Genomic DNA, 24,586 nt, shown 5'->3' on the forward strand with positions numbered 1-24,586 from the left:
AGCACTGGGATTACAGGCGTGAGCCACCATACCCAGCCAAAAATATTCTTTCAATACATGAATTAAGAATACACTACTCTAGGCCAGGTGCGGTGGCTCACACCTGTAATCCCAGCGCTTTGGGAGGCCGAGGTGGGAGAATTGCTTGAGCCCAGGCATTCAAGACCAGCCTGAGGAATATAGTGAGACCCTGTCTCTACAAAAAAATTTAAAAATTAGCCAAGCATGGTGCATGCATATAGTCCTAGCTACTTAGGAGGCTGAGGTTGGAGGATAGCTTGAGCCCAAGAGTTTGAGGCTGCAGTGAGCCATGATCATGCCGTCACACCCCAACCTGGACAACAGAGTAAGGCCCTGTCTCAAAAGAAACTTTTTTTTTTTGGTAGATCAGATGGCGTCTTGCTATATTACTCAGGCTCAGGCTGCCTCAAAAAAAAAAAAGCCTCTATAAAATGGTCTACTTAAAATCCCTTCTTTATCATGTATCACTCAAAAAGGAAAAGCATGTTTCCATTTACAGAAAGGTTTAAAAAATTATACATGAGTCAAACTATGGGAGAAAACAAACTCTCATTGGGATCTATTGGATCTAATTTCAATTTTTTGGTTTCTTTTTAGAAGTTCTATTCGTAAAGATTCATATTACTTGATTTTTATTATTTCTTAAAGGTTTTCCAAAGGAAAAAAAGTAATTACTTATTTTTCCTGAAAAAAAATAAGACTTACTCTATATTGCAATTACTATATGCATCCACGGGACCCTTTTATACATCCAAGTTACAGCTGAGGAGTTGAGGGTTCTTACTTTTTCTGTATCTTTAAACATTTTTGCTATTTCGTCATTACTCATGAATTATCTCAAACTAAACTTTTAGAAAACGAATGGCAGAATGACCTAGATTAGAAGAACGGTGTGATCATGAGATTAATCATCACACACTTTCATCACTCTGTTTTCCTATTGCCTTGGCAAAAGTACGGCATCGTCTTCAGGAAGGTATAAAGGGGATGGAGACGCCGTCCCTGCAGTCTGCTTTTTGCTTGCATTGAATGCAGTTGAAAATTCAGAATTTTTTACTTTCAGTCTATAATGGCAAAGAGAAAATATATATAGGAAGATGTTCCACACCTGTTAGATGAATTCAAAGGAGAAAGCAAAGAGATAGCAGGTCTCTAGATACCAATGACGATGATGAAATTGATCATGTAAGTGAAATCTCAGATCATACATCTACAGATGATAATATCCTCAACACAGTTCTCAGACTCAAAATTTGGTGGATGAATGATATATTTCCATAGACCTAAAGGGAATATGGTGTTCTCATCCAGTTAGTCATTCCACCAGAATGACTTTATTATGCAATATTCTGTCAACAGGACCTGGACTATGGTATTTGCTAAAAAGATGCCTGGCAGTGTTTTTTCAACTTTTATGATGTCTGTACACTGAGATTTACTTGGGTTTTTTAGTTTGTTTGTTTGCTTGCTTGCTTGTTTGTGTATTAGAGATAGAGTCTCGCTCTGTCACTCAGGCTGGAGTGTAGTGGTGCAATTATGAGGCCTCAAACTCCTGGGCCCAAGAGATCCTCCTGCCTCATCCTCCTGCACAGCTGGAACTTACAGCCATGAGCCATCACACCCAGCTAATTTTTTTTTTTCTTTTGTAGAGACGGGTCTCTCTATAGTGCCCAGGCTGGTCTCGAACTCCTGGCCTCAAGTGATCCTCCCACCTCAGCCTTCCGATGTGCTAGGATTACAGGTGTGAGCCACTGAAATTTCAGCCCAGCCTGAAATTTACTTGATATGTGTTGTTACGTGAACAGATACTGAAGGCAAGTGTGTATACAAAGGTCACTGGAAGGAAATAAAAAAGCTTGATCATCTTAAATCATGTTTACAAATCTAGAAATAAAATCGCTCTGCAATTATGAAGCAAAAAAGATGGTCATCCTCTCTTTAACAAAACGGTTTTTGAAGACTTCAAAATTGTTTTATGTATTTTGACGATGCAAGTGCAGGAAGAGGCGGAAGGAATGGTAAGTGTGAACTTTAACTGGAGATGGGCTTGAAGTCTGAATCAGTGTATCTAAGATGGATGTTCCAGATTCATGCATGACAGCTGATGAGTAGCTGGTTGCCTTTGGAGAGTATTGCACTTTGAGTTATATACAGCTTCAAAATCAAGAAAACATAGAATTTTTAAAAACTGGACTTGCTGTGTTTAAATTCTGGTGTCTGAATTTCTAGCAGAGTTGTTTTTCATTCTCCTTTTATTCGTATTTCTACAAACTATATGTAAAATGATTGAAAAATATTTTATAGAGTCCATTGCATCTAGATGGTAAATGGAAATGGCCGGTTTTTTTTTCTGATAAACTGAGGGTTATAGAAACAGAAATTTCCCAAAACGTATTCTGCAGAACACTGTGGTGAAATATGTTTGAGAAATGTTGACTAAAACAGAACAAAAAGTTTTTTAACTGCAGGACTTCTCTAAATCTTTAACATGCAAGATGTCCAAAATTAGTTTGAACAGAATTCTTTGGGGGCAGGATATTAGGATTGGAGTCATCTATAGAACACTTTTAAAACGTCTGGAAGGTGAAAAGACAGAAAGCCAAACCGTATTACTAGTTAGCTAAGATCAAAGGTATGGGGCCTTTTCCCCTTTTTTAGGAAAAAAATAAAACATTAGAAAACCTGCACCCTGGGAGAAGCCCTACCACAGGACAGGGGTGAGAGGGACAAAAATGGGCTATGATCCCTAAGGGTGTCTGAGGCGGCTCTACTTTAAAAGATAGGTGCAGCTGGGCGTGGTGGCTCAAGCCTGTAATCCCGGCACTTTGGGAGGCCGAGGTGGGTGGATCACGAGGTCAGGAGTTCAAGACCAGCCTGGCCAAGATGGTGAAACCCCATCTCTACTGAAAATACAAATATTAGCCGGGTGTGGTGGTGGGTGCCTGTAATCCAGCTACTTGGGAGGCTGAGGCAGAGAACTGCCTGAACCCAGGAGGTGGAGGTTGCAGTGAGCCAAGATCATGCCACTGCATCCAGCCAGGGTGACAGAGCTTGACTCCATCTCAAAAAAAAAAACAAAAAAAAAAAGTGCAGAGTGATAGTCCTTTATTCTCCAAGAGGACTTGAAGAGGAGTTACTTTATTAGGTTTCTTTCTAAGAGAAGAAACAGAAAGTAGCCCATTCTCCTAGGGACAGGGGATGTAACCAGACCCTCAGTATATAAAGGGTTTATTTACCAGGGCGGGTTGCTACTCACACCTGTAATCCCAACACTTTGAGAGGCCGAGGCGGTGGATCACTTGAGTCCAGGAGTTTGAAACCAGCCTGGGCAAAATGCTGAAATCCCATCTCTACAACAAATACAAAAATTAACCAGGCATGATGGCACATACCTATAGTCCCAGCTACCCTGGAGGCCGAGGTGGGAGGATAGCTTGACCCTGGGGATCAGAAGTTGCAGTGAGCCCAGACCATGTCACTGCACTTAAGTCTGCGTGACAAAGCAGGATCCTGTCTCTAAATAAATAAATAGGGTTGAATAGAAAAACTCCCTGAGCCCTACCAAATCCCCAAGGGTGAAAGGTGGGGGACAGTGGGTGGTGGGAAGAAAGGACAGCAGAGGTTCTAGATCCTGAACAGTGAAACGACTTTAAAAATTATTTTTAAATTATTTTAATTGACAAATAATAACCGTGCATATTTGTATTGAGGGGGTACATAGTGATGCTTCCATATATACAATGTATAGTGATCAAGCCAGTGTAATTAGCATATCCACCATCTCAAACATTCAACATTTCCTTGTGTTGGGAACATTCAATATCCTCCTTCTAGCTGTTGGAAAGCAGGTAATACTTTATCATTAACTTAGTGATTCTACACTGGTCTAGAGTGCTGGAGCTTAGTCCTGGGCTCTTGCCACCTGGATGTTGCTGAGATGAATGAACAGACCACATCTGAGGCTAAGGATGCCTTCCCACAAGGTTCTGAAACAGAGACCCAGCCTTTGTCACTGGGTCGTAGCTTGACCTCCCTCACCTCTTCTAGCCACCCTCTCCGTCCACCAGCCCTGGCAGCAGCCGCTGTGCCTGCTCTGCCTTCTCCTAGGTCCACAAGAGGAGAACTGCTCCGGAACCGTCAAGGGCCAACAGCTCCCTTGTTCCCAGAATCACATCGCCATGCTCCTCACGGATACCTCTCCTGCCGCTGTCCTCTTCCACACCCCACTCCAGCACCCAGACCCTTTCCATGCTTCCTTCCAGAGGGAAATGTCTCCAAAGAGTTGCACAGACACCATCACCACCTCCTTGCCGCCCATTCTCTCTTCCAATGCCCCTAGTCTAGCTTATGTCTCCACCTCTTCCTAAAATAGCTTACCAAAGACCTATGTTGAGCCAACACTATTGCTCACACTGCTGTCTTCCTCTCCCTCAAGCCCTCACCAGTATCAGGGATCCCCTCATTTTAGAAACACTTCCCTCACGCAACTTCTGCCATCCACCTCCGTCTGGTCCTTCTCCTCCCTCCTCCCCACGCTTTCTCAAGATCCTTCGTCTCTTCCAGATCTCTACCTATCACTCAAGCGCCCCCATTCGCTCTTCTCTCTTCTGCATCTGCTCTCTCATCTGGTCCCAAGACTTTAAACGTCACCTATACGCAGATGACTTTCAAATGTTATCTCCGTGTCTATTTCTCCCTAAAGCCCTGGACTGGTCTGGCCCAACTGCCCGGCTCAGTCTCTCCATTTAAATTCAAATACGCATCTCCAACTTAGCATGACCAAAGTGTAAGTCTCAATCCCAGCTTAGCTCCCCAAGCCGCCTCATCTCAATAAATCATGCCAGCAGCACAGGCCAGAAACCTAAGAGTCAGATTTAACTTCTCATCCTCATCTCTCAGTCCACTCCCAACATACAATCCAAGAATGAAACTTACAGGGTCTACCTTTCTAGCACATCCTGAAACTGAAAGCTTTTCATCATCTACCCAGACACTCTTCCAGTCTAAACATCATCATCCCCGACCCCAGTCCTAACAGGTCTCGGCCACCATCGGCCTTGACTCCTAGAAGTCACCTCCAGACCACAGCCAGAGTGAGTTTTCTATAGCACTGATCATATCACATCACTCCTGTATTTGTTTCTTGTGGCTGCCATGACAAAGTACCACAAACTGGGAGGTGGAAAGCAACAGAAATGTGTTCTCAGCATTCAGGAGGCCAGAAGTTCAAAATCAAGATGGCAGGAGGATCCATTTCTTCTGGACCCTGCCCTCTCCTAGCGTTTGGTGGTTGCTGGAAATCCTCGCCACTCCTTGGCTTGAGACACATCGCCCCCACCCCTACCTCCATCTCTACATCACCCTCTTCTCTGTGGGACTCACCTTCTGTTTCTTACTAAGACACTCTTATTAGATTCAGAGCTCACCTTGATCCAGGATGGATCTTCATCCTTGCCTTCATTACCTCTGCAAATAACCTACTCCCAAATAGGTCACATTCGGAGTTCCCCAGTGGACATGAATTTTGGAGGGCACTATTCAACCCACCCTAACTCCCACACTTAAAACTTCCCAGTGATCTCCCATTGTCACAAGAATAATATCCAAACTCTCATCAGGTCCTCAGGATCTGGCATCTGCCTAGTTCTTCAACTCCATTTCCTTCCACTCTGCCTTCATTCACCATATTTCAGCTACAATGGCTTCCTTCTCTCCCACCTCCAACCCTTTGCACTTGCTGTCCCTTCCTCTTAGAACACCATTTCCCCAGACTTGCACATGGCTGCCTCTTCATCATTCAGATGAAAACAAAAAATGTCAGTGACTGTTCTATTAGCTAATATATAAATAAATCTACATAGCTAAAACAACCCCCACTCTTAGCCACTACCTCGTGACACTACTTTATCTCCCAGTATCTTAAATTACTGGGTTTATTGGTTGATGAACTTACTAGCTACACTCACAAGAAAGTAAGTGCCTTGTGTGCAGGGCTTTCTAACTGGCTTAGAGCCCTCCTATGCACACAGCAGGTGTTTGTGTAAGAAATTCTGGACTGGCCCACTCAACACCCATGGCATCTGAAGGGCAACAATCATCACAACGGGAAGTTGCTTTCCTGAAATGCAGAAGCTGGGACTCTAAAATCCACATTTCCCAAGCACCTCTGCAACCAAAGTCCCAGTTGTAATTTAAATTCCTCAAATCACAGGCAGTTACGCAAGACTTGAATTTGGAACTGGGTTCAGTGGGGAGAGAAGCCTTGGACGTGAGGCCTCCAGTTAGGGGCACAGAGTGGAGCAGCCGTAGGGCAGCCTGGCAGTGAGTAGCCAGCTTCCTGGTGGTAGCAGGAGCAGCAGCTCTTAATGGACTCATCCGTGAAAGTTCAGCCTAGAACTAGACACCTGTGATGTCATTAGGGACCATCCAGATAATCCAGAAGAATCTCCCCATCTTAAGATTCTTAATCACATCTGCAAAATCCTCTGTGAGTGTGTATGTGAGACAGAGCCTCACTCTGTTGCCCAGGCTGGAGTGCAATGGCACCATATCAGCTCACTGCCACCTCCGCCTCCTGGGCTCAAGCGATCCTTCTGCCTTGGCTTCTCAAGTAGTTGGGATTACAGGAATCTGTCACCAAGCCCAGCTAACTTTTTTGCATTTTTAGTAGAGATGGGGTTTCACCATGTTGGCCAGGTGGGTCTCGAACTTTTGGCCTCAAGTGATCTGCCCTCCTCAGCCCCCCAGAGTTCTGAGATTAGGCATAAGCCACCTCGTGTAGCCCTGCAAAATTATTTTTATCCAAATAAGGTAAATGTTTCCAGGCTGCTGTAACAAACTACTATAAACTGAGTGGCTTATAAACAACAGAAATTTGTTTATCACAGTTCTGGAGGCTGGGAAGTCCAAGGTCAAGACACTGGCAGAGTTGATATCTTGGTGAGACAGAATAGGGAATTAGGATAACCAAGGGTTAAGGCATAAGCAAAAGAATAGCAGGTACAGCCAGTTCTAGGCAAGATTAGGCAGCACACATGCCACACTTTTACTCCTGTGATAACAAGACATGTTTCCATTTCAGCCTCTGATTGACGGCGGGCCAAGCTTCCACTTAAGCCTCTGATTGGTCACAGGCCAATCCTTCATAATATGTAACTAACTGGGGACCTTTAAAGGGCACCTAGGGGTGTTACCAAATTCTTTTAGCTTAATAAAAACCCTAATGGGGGGTGGTTCTTGAGCTGCTTGCTCAAGCTCGTTCCCACTCTGTGGCGTGTGCTTTTGCCTCAATAAATCTGTGTTTTCGTTACTCCGTTCTCCTGTTGCTTCGTCTTTCATTGCTTCATTCTTTTGTTGCTTTGTGCGTTTTGTTCAATTCTTTGTTCCACACACCACAAACAAAGACAACTCACAGTCAAGACCTTCCATCCAGTAACACTGGGAGGGCTCGCTTCCCGGTTCATAGATGGTGACGTATTTTCTTGTGTCCTCACATGGCAGGAGGGACTAGCTCTGCAGTCTCCTATATTAGGGCACCTCCCAAAGGCCCCACCTCCTATTACCAACACCTTTGGGGGTTAGGATTTCAGCAGATGAATTTGGGAGAGGACACAAATATTCAGCTGTAATATTTATAGGTTCCAGGAATTAGAACCTGATATTTTGGGGGAAGCAATAATTTAGCTTACTACGCTGGCCTTGACCAGAAAACTCTGTTCTAAGATCTTTCCCAGCTATTCAAAGGGCATGCCACTGTGCGTGCCCATCCCCTATCTCCCCACCATTTATTCCTCCCCTGAAAAACTTACCTAAAGAGGGAAAGTGAGGAGAAAGGGAAGGAGCTCACAGGCAATGGCTGCAGACACTCAGCCAAGGGAACTAGGGAGGGAGTGAGTGAGCCAAGCTCTGATCAGGTGTAGACACTCAACCGAGAGTAGAAAACGAATAACCAAATTGCTGGAGCATCAGCCAAATGTATTCAGCTGCATCTTATAGGCCAAGACAGGGACAAGTGCTTGGCATGTTCACCCTAGCAGACAGATGCACTGGGCCTGGTACACACTCTTGGAAAAAGATCCTGTCCCAGGTGAGGGCTGGTTTTCCAGGATAACTCCAGCCAGCCTCACCCATTTTTAAGGCCAAGGAGGAGGAGGGAGGCTAGAGAGGGAATGAGAATAGAGAAGTAGGAACAGATGGCTTCCTGGACCCAGGAGGCTAGTCAACAAAGATCAAAAGAAGTGAAGACATGAAGCAATTATCTGGATGAATTAAGCAAAAATAAAAAGAGGCGATGGGACTTGGGTACCTTTCCAGCCAGGGCCTGTTGTCTACACTAGACGATTAATCAAACTTTTCTGCACCTGGGAAGGCAACAAAAATCTGACCCCAGGGTAGGTCTAGAAGCCCTCGATTCCCGATTCCTTCTTCCATCTTAGCACCCATTTGACATTAAGTTAAACCATTCAACCTGAGTAGAAATAAAATAAGAATATCAAAGTTGTCCCTGCATATAATTGGGCAATATTGAATTGACCAAAATAAAGTAGGTTTGATCTTTTTAGTGGGTGAATAAAATGCTGACATCAGTACTATGTTGTTTGGCAAAATGTGCAATAATAATTCATTCATTTGATAACTAGTAAGTACCTGGGGATATATTGATTAATCAGACATGAATCTTGCTCTCAAGGAGCTTACAGTCTAATAAATGACATAGAACATGCTCATAAATAATGCATTTAATCTTATCAATAAACCTGTGACTTAGTCACTCTGACTCCCACTTTACAGATGAGGAAAACTCAAGTTTGCAGTAAACACTTTGTACAGAGTCATACAGTTAGTGACAGAGCCTGGATTTGAGCCACATCTCTCACTGCTGAAGCCCATACTTTTTTCACGTGACGCTAGGTTTTCTGAAGGAAAAACCTTTGAATTTTCAAATCTACATGGGATTTTAACAAGTGGAGATGAAAGAAAGAGCACTTAATGTAGAGAAAAAAGAAGGAGTATGATATTAATCGTCATGATATTAATCGACATGGGGAATTAGAAGAAATAGGAAGTTTGTGGATGGAAATTATGAGCTCAACTTTCAAAAATATCTTTGAAGGACTTCTAGGACACGCAGCTAGAAAAAACAGCAGTCATTCAGAAATGCAAAACTGGAACCCCACAGAGAAGCCTACGCTGGATATTTAGATCTGGGTGTCCTTACACAAAAAAAGAATGGTGAAAGCCATGAATTTACTAAGGCAAAAAGTCTATAATGAGAAGAGAAGAGGGCCAAGAACCTTTGGAAAAGAAAAACAAAAACATTATGGCCAGGCACGGTGGCTCACGGCTGTAATCCTGCACTTTGGGAGGCCGAGGTGGGCGGATTACTTGAGGTCAGGTGCTCCAAGACCAGCTTGGCCAACATGGGGGAACTCCGTCTCTACTAAAACTACAAAAAATTAGCCGGGCGTAGTGGCAGGTCCCTGTAATCCCAGCTACTCAGGAGGCCAAGGAAGGAGAATCGCTTGAACCTGGGAGGCAGAGGTTGCAGCGAGCCGAGATCATGCCACCGTACTCCAGCCTGGGCAACAGAGCAAAACTCCATCTCAAAAAATAAAAATTAAAAAATAACACATTATAAAATTCCTCTTGCATATTTTTATTTTTTTATCTTCCTCCTTCACTATTCTCTATGTAAACTCATTCTGGCCAAGTGAATCAATCAAGATGGGAACACTGATTTGAGCAGACTTGTCAACATTACTCTGGGGAAAAAAGGAGTTGATAAACTATTCTGGCAGGAGTCGTTACCAAAAATAGTACCACGTAGGCTTGTGACTGGAAAGAAGAGCAGAGTTTAGGAAAACGTGTCTGTTTGTGTACAGGATAATTGGACATGTTTGTAGGGAAAGTGCTAGTGTTAAAGGAGAGATTGAAGATGCTTTATGATTCTAGACAAGTATGGAAAGAAAGGAGATCAAGTCACATCTATACGGGCTGGCTTTAGAGAGAAGAAGGGACATTTCTTTCCCTGAAATATCCATGAAATATAAAAGAAAGAAGGCTGACAATGATGGGAAATTAGAGGCAGACAACCATGGCAACTGGATAATTCATACCAACCTCCCCAATGAGGACAAACATATAAGCTGCATTAAATGTAAGGATTATCTTCTGGAAGCATCAGATAGCTAACACAAGAGTGAAACATTAGCAAGCCAGGGACTGGGAACAATGGAGGCCTAGGAGGTAAACCCAGAATCTAAAGCCACTCTTCTTCTACATTGTTAGTTAAGTTCAGGTGACGCAGCAGTGAGGATGAGAGTCTGAGCAACACTTTACACAGCATCGGATGGTTAGAGGATCCAATACTGGGGTCCAGGGCCCATCAAGGTGAGCGTCCCGGAAAATCCTTATCTTTGGGTTGTGACCCTAGAGGATGATACTCTAGGAATAAATACGATGCAGAAACAGTCAGGCCTTTGCAGACATTGTAGTTCACCTTCAAATCATTTCAATCCATGAAACTGGATTAAATTAATCTCTTGGCCCCAGGCTCCTGATAAAAGCAAAGTCAGTCCTCTCTAGAGGAAGATACATCATCCTAGGCCTCAAATAATTTCCACAGTTAATTTTATAACCACGCCCACTATAACAGCAAAAATAACTAACTAAATAAGAAAGGATAATAAAAAGAAAAACCAGCATAACGGGACGTAGAAAAATGGATGCTCAGAGAGTCTCCAGATACTGATGCTAACAGAAACTCTAGAAACGAAAAATATAATAACTACATTTAATAAGTCATGGGTGTGTTTTATAGGAGATTAGACTCCTATAAAGCTGAAGTAGATCAGATGTTGGATCAGAAGAAAATATTTGGAATGAAGCATGAAGGAATAAAAGAATGAAAAAGACAAAAGAGAAGTTGAGAGAGAGAAACAACAGAATGGGAATATCTAATATACATGTAATGGGAATCCTGAAAAGACAGAAGAGAAAATGGAAGAGAAGCAATATTTGAAAAGATAATAACTGAGATTTTTTCCAAAGCAAGTTAGACACAAAGCTACAGATTCAAGAGGCTCATAAAAACTCCAAGCATGACAAGGAAACACACCTAGGTACATTATAGTAAAACTGCTGAAAACCAGAGGAAAAAGAAATATCTTAAAAGAAGCTAGAATAAAGACATATCACTGTCAAAGGAGCAACAATTAGACTGACAGCTGATTTCTCAAGAGAAACAAGGAAATCTAGAAAATAATGGAATGCCCTTAACATAGTAAAAGTAAATTACTGCCAACCTAGAATTTTATGGTTCCCAAAAATTATCCTTCAAGTATAAAGATTAATTAAAGATAACAAACCAAAACAGATTTATTTGTTACTCACAATAAAGGAAATACTGAAGACTATTCTTCAGGCCTAAGGAAAACAGTTTCAGACGGAAAGTCAGATATAAGAAGCAAAGAGTATGTAATCCCAGCACTTTGGGAGGCCGAGGCGGGTGGATCATGAGGTCAAGAGATCGAGACCATCCTGGTCAACATGGTGAAACCCCCGTCTCTACTAAAAATACAAAAAATTAGCTGAGCATGGTGGCACATGCCTGTAATCCCAGCTACTCAGGTGGCTGAGGCAGGAGAATTTCCTGAACCCAGGAGGCGGAGGTTGCGGTGAGCCGAGATCGCGCCATTGCACTCTAGCCTGGGTAACAAGAGTGAAACTCCGTCTCAAAAAAAAAAAAAAAAAAAAAGATGCAAAGAGTAATATATTAAAAAATAGCAAGTATTAATATATAAGAGAGTGACTATAAAAAATAAAAAATGCTGAATTTAAAATATATATTGCTTAAAATACATGACAACAATAAAACAAAATTTGGGAGAGGAGTGGAGTTAGGGTATTTCAGAGTTCTTGAAATGCCTGAAAAGAGTATAAAGCCCCAATTAATATAAGACAAGAATGAGGACTGTGATCTTGGCACTTATCACCAAAAGAAGAGTAAAAAGAATATATAATTTCCAAGATAACAGAGGAAGGCAATGGAATATTTTAAAAAATAGTTAATCCAGGCTGGGTGCCATGGCTTACGCCTATAATCCCAGCACTTTGGGAGGCCAGGGCAGGTAGATCATGAGGTCAGGAGTTCAAGACCAACCTGGCCAATATGGTGAAACCCTGTCCCAACGAAAAATACAAAAATTAGCTGGGTGTGGTGGTGCAAGCCTGTAGTCCCAGATGCTCAGGAGGCTGAGGCATGAAAATCGCTTAAACTTGGAAGGTGGAGGTTGCAGTGAGCCAAGATTGCACCACTGCACTCCAACCTGGGTGACAGAGCAAGACTCCATCTCAAAAAAAAAAAAATAAAATAGTCAATCCAAAATAAACAATGAAATGAGAGAAAGATGAACATAGAGTATAAGTAGGACAAATAGAAGGCACACAACAGCATGGGAGATCTAAATCCAAATAGATTAGGGATTAGGCCAGGCGCAGTGGTTCATGCCTGTAATCTCAGCATTTTGGAAGCCCAAGGCTGGCAGATTGCCAGAGCTCAGGAGTTCAAGACCAGCCTGAGCAATAGGGTGAAACCCTATCTCTACAAAAAGTACAAAATTAGCCAGGCATGGTGGCACATGCCTGTAGTCCCAGCTGCTTGGGGGGGCTGAGGCAGGAAGATCTCTTGGGCCCAGGAGGTCGAGGCTGCAGTGAGCCATGTTCACACCACAACACTTGAGCCTGAATGACAAAGCTAGACCCTGTCTCCCCACCAACAAAAGAAATCAGGAATTACATTAAATATAAATGGACTAAATGGTCTAATATAAGACAAAGATTGTCAGATAATTAATTTTTTAAATTGTGTAGTGTTTACAGAAGAAGATTACATTAAGGATATAAAATGGGCAGGGCACGGTGGCTCATGCCTGTAATCCTAGCACTTTGGGAGGTCAAGGCATGTAGATTACTTGAGTCCAGGAGTTCGAGACTAGCCTGGCCAACATGGTGAAACCCCGTATCTACTAAACATTCAAAAATTAGCCAGCCGTGGTGGCAGCCGCCTGTAATCCCAGTTGCTCAGGAGGCTGAGGCAGGAGAATTGCTTGAATTCTGGAAGTGGAGGTTGCAGTGAGCCAAAATTGCAGTGAGAAAAAAAAAAAGATACAGAATGGATAAAAGTAAAGGTATGGAAAATATATACCATACTAATCCAAAGAAAACTGGACTATCTATATTATTGATTATCAAACAAAATAGAATTTAAAGCAGAAAGCATTACTAGAGATAAAGAAGGCCCTGTCTTAATAACGAGATTTCTAATTTCCCAGGAAGTTATAATATTATAAAATTATATACACCTAATACCTCAAAATACATGAAGCAAAAAGCAACATATCTACATATAGACAAATTCACAATCATTATGGTAGAATTTAACACACTTCTGGCAATATTTAGCAGAACAAGCAGACAAGTCAGTAAGAATATAAAAGATTCAAACAACACAACCAGCAACTATAACCTAATGGGCATATATAGAATACTGAGCTCACAACTACAAGTGTACATTTTTTTCAAACAAAATTTCAGAAATCAACCATATACTGAGTCATAAAGCATGTCTTGGCGAATCTCAAATGACTGAAATTATACGAAGTACAATTTCTAAATACATTGCAAGTAAGGTAAAAAACCAATAACAAAAATGATGATTAGAAAACTCCATGTATTTTTTTTTTTTTTTTTTGGTTGAGATGGAGTCCCACTCTGTTACCCAGGCTGGAGTGCAGCAGCGCAACTTCGGCTCACTGCAACCTCCATCTCCCTGGTTCAAGTGATTCTCCTGCCTCAGCCTCCTGAGTAGTTGGGATCACAGATGTGTGCCACCATGCCCAGCTAATTTTTGTATTTTTAGTAGAGACAGGGTTTTACCATGTTGGCCAGGCTGGTCTCAAACTCCTGACCTCAGGTGATCCACCCGCCTTGGCCTCCCAAAGTGCTGGGATTACAGGTGTGAGCCACTGTACCCAGTCCCATGTATTTGAAAATGCAGACATACATCTAAATAACCCATGAAAACAATCAAAATAAAATGTTAACATATTTTAATAGAATGATAATAAAAATATTGCATACTGAAAGTCATGGGATGAGGTTAAAGCTATGATTGGATGAATATTCATAATTATAATTGCATATATTAGATTATAGGAAAGTTTTAAAATTAATGAACTAAGCAGCCATCTCAAGAAATTAGGAAAAGTACAGAAAATTAAACCCAAAGAAAGAGAAAAAAAGAATTTAATGCACTAAAAAACAAATATAAAATATGAAATATAGATGGCCCCAACTTACAATGGTTCAACTTATGATTTTATGACTCCATTAATATGAAAGCAATATGCGTGCAGTATGCCCCTCAACTTACACTGGAATTATGTCCAGATAAACCCATTGTAAGTTGAAAATATCTTAAGTTAAAAATACACTTTTATTGGGACACAACTTCATTGTAAATGAAGGAGCATCTGTATCAACAAAATCAAAATCTGTATTTTTTTGGAAAGAGAAATAAAATTGATTAAAAACCCTAGCAAAGGCTGGGCGCTGTGGCTCATGCCTATAATCCCAACACTTTGGGAGGCTGAGGCGGGTGAATCACCTGAGATCAAGAGTTTGAGAACAGCCTGACCAACATGGAGAAACCCCATCTCTACTAAAAACACAAAATTAGCTGGGCATGGTGGCACATGCCTGTAATCCCAGCTACTTGGGAGGCTGAGGCAGGAGAATTGCTTGAACCCAGGAGGTGGAAGTTGTGGTGAGCCAAGATCGGGCCATTGCACTCCAGTCTGGGCAACAAGAGCAAAACTCTGTCTCAAAAAAAAAAACCCTAGCACAGCTGGGCATGGTGGCTCATGCCTGTAATCCCAGCACTTTGGGAGGCCAAGGTGGGAGGATTGCTTGAGGCCATGAGCTCAAGACCAGCCTGGGTCTTGAGAAACATGGTGAGACCTGTTTCTACAAACAAACAAACACAAAAAAACTAGCAAGATTTATCAAGGGGAAAAAAGAAAGAAAAAGAAGATTAAAATAATCAGTGTCAGGCATGATAAAGAGACATCACAACAGACCCACCGTTATGTAAGATCGTAAGAAGGTATTATGAATAGTTTTATGCCAAAACATTTTACAAATTTAGATAAATTGCTGAATCCCTTAAAAAGAAAATGTATCAAAAACTAACACAAGAAAGTATGTCAATCTTAAGTAACCCAATAACTATTCAACAAACTGAATTGATAATTTAAACTCTTCCACAAAGAAAACTCCAGGCTTGGAATAATATCCTCAGAAACACACATATGCTTTCACCAGCACACAAGCACAAGGATGATCATAGCAGCATCATTTATAATAGCCCTAGACTGGAAACAACCTAAATGTCCATCAGGAGTAGAACAGATAAACAAATTGTGCCACATTTTTAAATATAATACTATCCATTGATTTAAAACTGCAAACTACACCTATACCGTTGATAAAAAAATAACTACACCTAACAACCTGGATGATTTTTACACGTATTACGTTGAGTAAAAAGTAGGGCGCATGGAAGAATACACACTGTTTAGTTACATTTATATAAAGTTGAAAAAACAGGATTTAGCATTGAAATGCTAAAGTTTAGCTTAGCAAAAAACTAAACTTTGGCATTTAAAGAGACTTTTTTCCCTTTTTTTAAGATTTTATTTTATTTTTATTTTTATTATTTTTTAAACAGTCTCACTCTGTCACCCAGGATGGAGCTGGACTGCAGTGGTGCAATCTCAGCTCACTGCAACCTCCGACTCCAGGGTTCAAGCTATTCTTCTGCCTCAGCCTCCTGAGTAGCTGGGACTACAGGCATGCGCTCCCATGCTCAGCTAATTTTTGTATTGTTAGTAGAGACGGGATTTCGCCATGTTGGCCAGGCTGGTCTTGAACTCCAGACCTTATGATCCACCCACCACGGTCTCCCAAAGTGCTGGGATTACAGGTGTGAGCCACTAGTGGCACCTGACCTAAGATTTTATTTTTTTAGAGCAGTTTTAGGTTCATATCAAAATGGAACAGAGGTACAGAGATATCTCACATACCTCCTGCCCCCACATAAGCACAGCCTTTCCCACTATCAACATCCCCCATCCAACTGGTTGGTTTGTTGCAATCCATAAGCCTACAATGACACATCAGTACTCCCCAGGATCCATAATTCACATTAGGGTTCTCTGTTGGTCTTGTACATTCTATAAGTTTTGACAAATGTATGACAGGTGTCCATCATGATAGTGTGATACAGAGTAGTTCACTGCCCTAAAACCTTCTGTGCTGTACTGATTGATCCCTCCCTCCCCCAACCTCTAGCAATTACTGATCCTTTTACTGTCTCTGCAGTTTTGCCTTTTCCAGAATGTCATATAGTTGGAATCATATAGCATATAGTCTTTTCAGACTGCCTTCTTTCACTTAGTAACATGCATTTAAGGTTCTTCCACATCATGTCATGGCTTGATAGCTCATTTCTTTTGTAGACTGAATAATGCTGCATTGCCCCATGTATCACAGTTTATTATCTACTCACCTACTAAAGGACATCTTGGTTGCTTCCAAGTTTTTGCAGTTATAAATAAAGCTGCTGTGAACACCTGTTTATATATATTTTTTGGTGGTAAAGATAAGCAAAGGTGCTTTACATAAAAAGTCAGGATAATGGTCGCCTCTGACAGGGAGGGAGGAAAGAAGTGGGCAGGGGGAATAAGGAGTAAATCCAGGGTGAGGGCAGAGTTCTATTTCTCAACCAGGCTGACTTTGTTGATAAATCACTGAACTGTATATCTCTGTTTTTGTTTTTTGGGGTTTTTGTCTTTTTGTTTTTGAGACAGAGTTTCACTCTTGTCGCCCAGGCTGGAGTGCAATGGCATGATCTCGGCTCACTGCAACCTCTGTCTCCTGGGTTCAATCGATTCTCCTGCCTCGGCCTCCCTTTTCTGTAGGTGCATTCTATTTTACAATTTTTAAAACTGATGAAAAAAAGAAAAAGGGAGTCAGAAAGGAGAGAAGGAGAAAGTAATGGAGGGAGAGCAGAGACCTTAGAAGCTGAAAGGCAAAAAGCTGAGGCATTGAAGCACATGTTGTGTGGCCTCAATCTTTTCAATAATGTATGAGGCACGGTCTCCCAAAGAGATCAAGGGTCTGAAAGGTCTGGACGAGACTTGCAACAACCGCATTAGAAATGTGGTGGGCCAGGAATCCACTGTAGATCAGGAAAGGATTGCTGAATAAACTCTACAGAGCATGGGCTGCAAACTTCCGGGGGAACAGGCAGGCATCTCATGAATCAGGTCGTCTGGGGAGTGAGAGGAAGCAAGCCCATTGATCAGTGACATCTAATTCTCAGTTTTGGGTCCAGGAAGACACTCTCTGTTGTTGCAGAGATGATGTGTGCCCCATGTCAGAGAAGCTGCTGCCTCTCAGCTCCAGGCAGTGGTCATTCCAGAGTGGGTAAAGACCAGGTACCACCAGCTCTCAGTTCTGTCTGCTAGTGGAGCTAAAACTCTGGATTTTCTGGTGATCTGTTTCTTCAATGCTCATAACTAAATCAAATTGTTTTAAATATCATTCGAGCCACACTACCCCATTTGATGTTTCTGATGAGGTCTGTGAGGTCCGAGACCCCTAGGTGAACCAGTCAGATCACCGTGGAACAAGTCGCCTCGGGGCCTGGCTGTCTCCAGCCGCTCTGAGTAGCTGTGCAGCCAGCCGGTCTCCGATTTGGGCTGTGATGAGTCTGGATGGCAGAATAAGAGGGATGGGAAATTGAGGGAGGGCCTCATTGAAAGGGCTCACTCCAGGAGCCAGAAAGCCAGAAGACCCAGAGCTACAGTGAGATCAGAGACGCACAGTCCCCATGAGGACAAAGAGCCCAGCGAGGAGAATGGGAGAGGTAAAAGGATGAAAGAATCAGAAGGAGTTTCAGAATCTAAGCACTCCAGAAATAAACCTTTCCCTTTGGATCCCTTTTCTCTTTTTACTTTAGTTGCTCTCAACTTGCTGCTTCCTTTTTTAAAAAATTCTAACAATTCTGCAGAAAACCAGAAGTGTGAACCAAACACAGTAACTCTAGGTGTTGTGGTGCTGTCCTGCTCACTTTCTTTTGGCCTACTGGCTTCAAAGGTAGGCACACACATGTCCCTTTTCTAACGATCCGGTGGTGGATTCAGGCTCAGTAAGCCAAGGCCACGAGCAACAGGGCTTGGGTTCCATCTGCCTCGGCCCCTTGCAGCTGCCTTCCAGGAAGTGCTGGAACAGCAGAAGCAGCTAGCAGTGTGCTCAAGAAGTGGTCAGCAGTGGGGAGCAGCTGGAGAGGGGAGGCCAGGGAGCAAATATCAGTTTGGGAAATCGGGTTTGGGCTGAACAAAGTTCACTGTTGTCTTCCAAGAGAGCAGAGCCTGGCTGAGCCACCCTAGGAAATAAGGAGAGGGGCAACTTGAACTGAGTATTGGCTCCAAACTTCTACAGCCTGATACGCTTGGCCACCCAATGGTGATCAGAGCCATTGGTGTTCCCCTGGGGGGCGGGGGCAGAGGGCAGGCTCGGAGTAAAAGGGGAAGACAGACAGGTAGTCTAAATACCACCAAACCACGGAGATTGAGACCAAGACGAAAGGAAAAAAACAACAGAAGGGATTTTTGTCCTTGAGATGTGCTTTGCAAATTCTTTTCAATGAGTTCCCCATTAATTATTCCATCTTGAACATTTAGAGCTGTTCAACCCGGGCAGCATGTACGTTTTGAAGTGGTAAGTTCTCCATTCCTAGCGGAGTCTGAGCAGAAGCTCAGCTGTTATCTACCAGAAATTCTATTAAAAGGATGAAAGGTTGAACTAGATAACTTCTAATTCTGAAGACTGTAATTCAGCAGAACTGGCTAATCTCTGGCAAATGATACCCTTTCTGAGTATGCATGTGTCACTAAAAGTCACTCAGGCAAACCAGACTGTTTGTAAATAGGTCTGATTATCTGCAAATTAGCTGATTGAAGGTTCCTGGGTACGAAGTGATTGAAGGTTCCTGGGTACGAAGCAGGGTTTATTTTAAGAAATTAAGTTAATTTAGATAATAGTTGTACTGAAAAGCAACAAGTCAAAAACAATTAGAAAGAATGCAGCTTTCCTTTTATTTTTTTCAACTCTATATTTTCTTTTCAAATTGTTTCTAATAGACTATCTGTTAAGAAAGCCTCTTTTGACCGGGTGTGGTGGTTCATGCCTATAATCCCAGCACTTTGGAAGGCCAAGGCGGATGGATCACCTGAGGTCAGGAGTTTAAGACCAGCCTGGGCAACACGGTGAAACTCCATCTCTACTAAAAACACAAAAATTAGCCAGCCAGGTGTGGTGGCACGCGCCTGTAATCCCAGCTACTTGGGAGGCTGAGGCACGAGAATTGCTTGAACCTGGGAGACAGAGGTTGCAGTGAGACGAGATAGACCATTTTACTCCAGCCTGAGAGACAGAGCAAGACTCCATCTCAAAAAAAAAAAAAAAAAAAGCTCTTTGGTAAATTACTTAAATATTCTTGGAAGTCATTATTACTTTCTAAGTCAATAGAAGTATTTTTTAATTTATCTAATAGCATATTAATTCCTATGCTTTACGTGTTTGTACCCATACAACACCCAGCCCTGCACCTGACATATAATGGGTACTCAATAGATGTTCACTGAATTAATTGGTTGCAAAAACCAAGTGTATCAGTTGGACGCTTCTGCATATTGGTGATAATAATAGCATTTGGAACACCTGTTCTATGCCAGCAACAGGGTCAAATAAACACTCGTCCTCATAGTAATCACTACAAAGTGATTGCTACATTAGCCCCATTTTACAGATGATGCCACTGAGGCCGGTGAGTGACTGAGCCAGGATTCAAGGCCAAGCCCATCCAACTCCTAAGCCGAAGCTCTTAGCGAGGGTATTAGTCTCAGTCTGAATCCTCTGCTCATTTTATCTATTTTGAAGCACTGCATGTGGTGTGTTCAGCAGATGAAAACTCTCTGATGAGGCACGTGTGGACAGGATGGCAGGGCTGAGAAGGCCGGGGGTGCACACAACCTACTTCCCCAGCTGTTTCTGCTACCTACGGGCTGGGGCCTTCAGCTCCACCGCCTCCCCTCCCCCAGGCCCTAAATCACTCTTGGGCCCTTTGTTCTTCCCCACAGCTGCTCAGCAAATTCCTTGATTTGAAATTACGATCACAGGTTGGAGTGCTACTTAAAATAATTTTGCCAAATGTTCCATCTCTCTGTGTTGATGAATATAATGGATGACAATTTAAAGAGCAAGAAAAAAAAAATGTATTCACGTTGTCAAAGACAAAAAAAAAAATCATAGGCTGCATGCATAGTATTAGTTTGAAGGATTCATTCCCCCAGGAAGCTACCAAATGCTGGACTTTTGAGCCCTCGGCATGGCTGGGAGAGCGGGCTGCTGGCAGGTATGGCCTGCAGCAGAGGGAGAGAGCAAAGGTCAGGGCGTTTGTTGGGTTTGTTTAAGCATGAGTCAGAGGAGTGGGGGTAGACCTGGGGATCCAATTTCCAATTTCCTGTGCAAGTTACTGAGTGGCACTTCTCCCCTTCCCCAAAAGCCTTTTATGCACACCGCTCTGCAGAACAAAGGGAGATAGGGTAGGGGACACATAAATCACCTAGACAGGCAGGTCTTCTCTAAGGGAGAGCCTCTTGAATTCGGAAAATGCAAGCTCTAAGGGAAGCTGGGACGGAGGCAGACCACGTGCATCTAGCACTTTGGCCAGCTGAGGCTTAACGGGCTTGGAGTTCCTCACCCTGGGCTCTGAGTGAAGCGTGAAGCCATGGGTCAGCCCTTCCTGCAGGCGGGCCCTGTGGCCAGGCTCAGCTCCGGAGACAGGTGGCTGGGCCATGAGGAATCAGAACAAGGCTTCTTCCTTCACATCCGCTCCTTTCTCAGCAGGTGGGCTCCACATTAGACATTTCCCCCATGTCCTAAGCCTTCTTCCAGGCATGAGCCACGGGAGCAGGTGGGGAGAAATGAGCAAATCCTGAGCAAAAAAGAGGTGGTGGTGGCACTTTTCTCAAGTTTTCCATACCAGAAAAAGCCCTGGCACAGGGCAGGAATCCAGTAGGAACATGGGCCCCCGGGGCCACCAGAGGTGCAAACTGCCCTCTGAAAACAGGGCTACCTCTCTGTAGGAGTCTTGCCATGCAGAAAACACCAGGCCCTCTGGAAACCGCCCGTTCACTGAGGGTCTCTGGCTAGCTGGCACTGTGCCCATCAAGGCCACGTTCCATAGGGGACACCCCAGGGTTGTGCTGAATCACAAGCTGGGAGCTCCGTGCATCCCCCAAAATGATCTTCCACACAGTGAAAAGCTATCAAAAGAAATGGTTCCAGCTGCTGGGGGCCCCTGTCAGCCTTTGAGGGCAGTGATGTATCGGGGTGGCAGCCTCTGGGGTAGACAAGTCCCAGATCCACCACTTCCCAGCTGGGGAAGCTTCCTGCCCCTTTCTGGGCCTCAATTTCCTTGTCTATCAAATGGGCATAACCGTATCACTTCACTAGGGGGTTGTAATGGGTCAATGCCCCTGCCCTGTTGATAAGCAGGAGTCTTTCGAGCTATTTCCACCAGAAATGGCAGCAGCATGGCAGGGCAGGAGAAGCCCCCGTCTGTGGGTCAGGACAGAAGCAAGGGTGTCTTTACACACAGAGGATGCTACAGTTCTTTGTCGCATCCTCGATCTGCAGGACTGTCTGCTTGGCTGTACGGTCTGCTTACTGTATTCCCTCCAAAGTAGGGCCCCAGCCCCTCATGGACTCCACTCCAGACCCTCCTCCTAGATGGGCGGGGGAGAGAGGCAGAGCCTGCGGTGCCCGCTTCACTGGCTGTGGCAGTTCTCACTCTTCCTTTCTCAGGTGACCCTTCGGACCCTCATTCGCCATCTCCAGCCTCTCTTGCTTGGAAGAGGAAAGAGATATCTCGGGTTCCTTTGTCTTCGGGTCACACTAGCTCCTCCCTACCCCGCTCTCAGGACGCACCAAGAGGGAGTGGAAGGACTGGCTGCCCAACAGAAGGAGATTTTATCGCTGATATTGTTTGGACTTAGTGGTGTGTGGCAATTAAAATGGTTTAAAAGCAGTCTGACTTGGAGCTGGATTGATTCTTGTCTTTAAACTGTCTAGGGACAATGCAGTCCTCACTGCCAGCCCCCAAGGCACACCCATCCCTGCACCCTCCTGGCTACTGCTCACCCAGGGCCCATCTTTACGGGCCTCTCAAGTCATAAGGGGTCACTCTCTTCTCTCCTTGGATGCCCTTAACACAGAAAATGATCTGCACCCTAGTTCCCGCCTCTCCTATAGCTCCAGAGACAGACCTGTCAGGAATCCTCAGTAAGGGTGCTCTCCCTCTCCCCAGAAGCTCTTCTTGGGTCCTTTGGGAAAGCAAAGAAATAACCCATCCCCCAAATCCCCATGGGCATTAAGAGGAGGGTCTTCGATGCCTAATTTTTTGTGTGTGTTTTTATTTTTCCTTTTTGCAGATCTCTGCATTTAATGAGGAAGTGCTGTCAGCAGAAAGGAGAGGAAGCTTCACCCCGACCCCCGAAGGACCCACATCCCTCTCAGCAGGGAGGCAGAATCATTCTTCTACCCCCGGCCTTGAAGGGCAGCTCCAGACACTCATGTGGACCCAAGCAGAAAAAGCACAGAGCCTGTCATCACACTGTGTACCCTGCACAGGTGACATCCTGCAGAAATTTCTGGAAAGAGAAAACAGAAATTTTATGACCCACAATTAAAATGACTTCAGTAATAAATAACCCTGATAGCTTGCCCCTCCAAGTGTATGCTGCATTCCACACCCCCAGCCAGCCCTTCACCTCTGTGTCTTCCTCCTCCTCCATCTCCTCCTTCTCCTTGCTGAGCCCTCTAACAACCTTACGAGGGAGAGACTTTTTACCCTCACTTCACAGAGGAGGACATCGAGGCCAAAGAAGGGAAGGGATTCCCCAGGTGACACCTAAAGTGACAGAGTTGAGACGCACATTGAGCTTGTCTGAAGTCGAGGTCACTCTAATTCCTCACATAGCCCTGCCAGAGGTTCCCACAGTGCTGTGTGCCAGCCAGGTGATAGGCCTTTCCACAAAGGACATCAAAACCTCATCAGGCCAGGTGCAGTGGCTCATGCCTGTAATCCCAGCACTTTGGGAGGCTGAGGTAGGCTGATCACCTGAGGTCAGGAGTTTAAGGCCAGCCTGGCCAACATGGCGAAAGCCCATCTCTACTAAAAATACAAAAAAATTACCCAGGTGTGACAATCCTGGGATTGACTGTAGTCCCAGCTACTCAGGAGGCTGAGGCAGGAGAATTACTTGAACCCAGGAGGTGGAGTTTGCAGTGAGCTGAGATTGCGCCACTGTACTCCAGCCTGGGGTGATGGAGCGAGACTCCGTCTCAAAAAAAAAAAAAAAACACTCATCAGTAAAGAACTGTCGCCTTCCTCAACTGGGAAACTGAAACTTTTAAAAGCAAACAGATTTCCAAACTTGGGGTTAATGATAAAACTGGAAAAACGTAAAAGACTCCCTGTTCCTCTCCTCCATTATCAATATGTGACTTAGATTTGGATGCCAAGTCAAATTTCACCAGAACTATATCCTCCATGGTAACTTATTAAAGAGTCAATCAAAGTTTGCTTTAAGAGAAAAGTAAATACACCCAACTTTCCGTACGATGCCGGACCCTGAGTTCACTTCCTGGTTCCACTGTTGACTCAGGTTGCAATCCTAGATAAGTAGCTACGCACACTCACTGCCCTGGGCCCGAAGCGCAGAGCTGGGGCGAAAGCATAACGTCAGCACCCTGTCCCAGAATTCCGGAATACAGGAAGGTGCCCATCTTTACTGGACGGGGCATGCCTCAGAGAGGAAAATCAGCAAAGGCCATGTGCAAAGCTCCACGTGCAGGTGCAAGCTGCTTGTCCCTGTGTCTCTGATTGCGAGGAAAGGGGTGACCCGTTTGTCACACCACCAACAAAACCCTGCCATCCTTTGGCTCTGCACTCACCCATAATTACTGGGCGTGAGGTGGGAAGGGCTGCCCTTTGGGACTCAGGTGGTGGGGAGGATAGAGGACAGAGTCAGCAAGTCAACTCCAATCACACAGTGAGCGTTTTCAAAGAAACAAATAAAAATAGCCAGAAGTGGGTCAGCACTTACAGTGAGGTTAGAGACAGGAAATTGGGACAGACTCCTAGGCCTGTGTAGGGGCATAGAAGTTTCATTTCATAAGTACAAACTCATACTCTCTTTCCCATCTGATTCCTCGTTTCTCTTCTTTTGCTTTCTCATCTCCTCTGTCTTTTGGATATGCAGGAAACACACAGACACACAGCTAACAAAAACAGCGTGATTTGGATCCTCGCTCCTTCCGTTCTAAGATCCTCTTTTTCCTGAGGCTGAAGAAAAAAGATACTTAAAAGAAAACT

General features: G+C 43.8%; 1 long non-coding RNA gene across 1 annotated transcript; it reads left to right on the forward strand.

Moving 5' to 3' along the window:
- The first annotated feature begins 1,018 nt into the window (after positions 1 to 1,018).
- On the forward strand, positions 1,019 to 22,955 carry LOC135277435 (uncharacterized). The gene is made up of 3 exons (XR_010345033.1): positions 1,019 to 1,206; positions 1,671 to 2,039; positions 22,641 to 22,955. It is a non-coding gene; the product is annotated as an uncharacterized LOC135277435 (long non-coding RNA).
- Positions 22,956 to 24,586: the final 1,631 nt, after the last annotated feature.

The sequence above is a fragment of the Aotus nancymaae genome, unplaced genomic scaffold (assembly GCF_030222135.1).
Source record: "Aotus nancymaae isolate 86718 unplaced genomic scaffold, 86718_ANA_hifiasm-v0.15.2.pri h1tg000032l_0, whole genome shotgun sequence".
Classification (NCBI taxonomy): Eukaryota; Metazoa; Chordata; class Mammalia; order Primates; family Aotidae; genus Aotus; species Aotus nancymaae.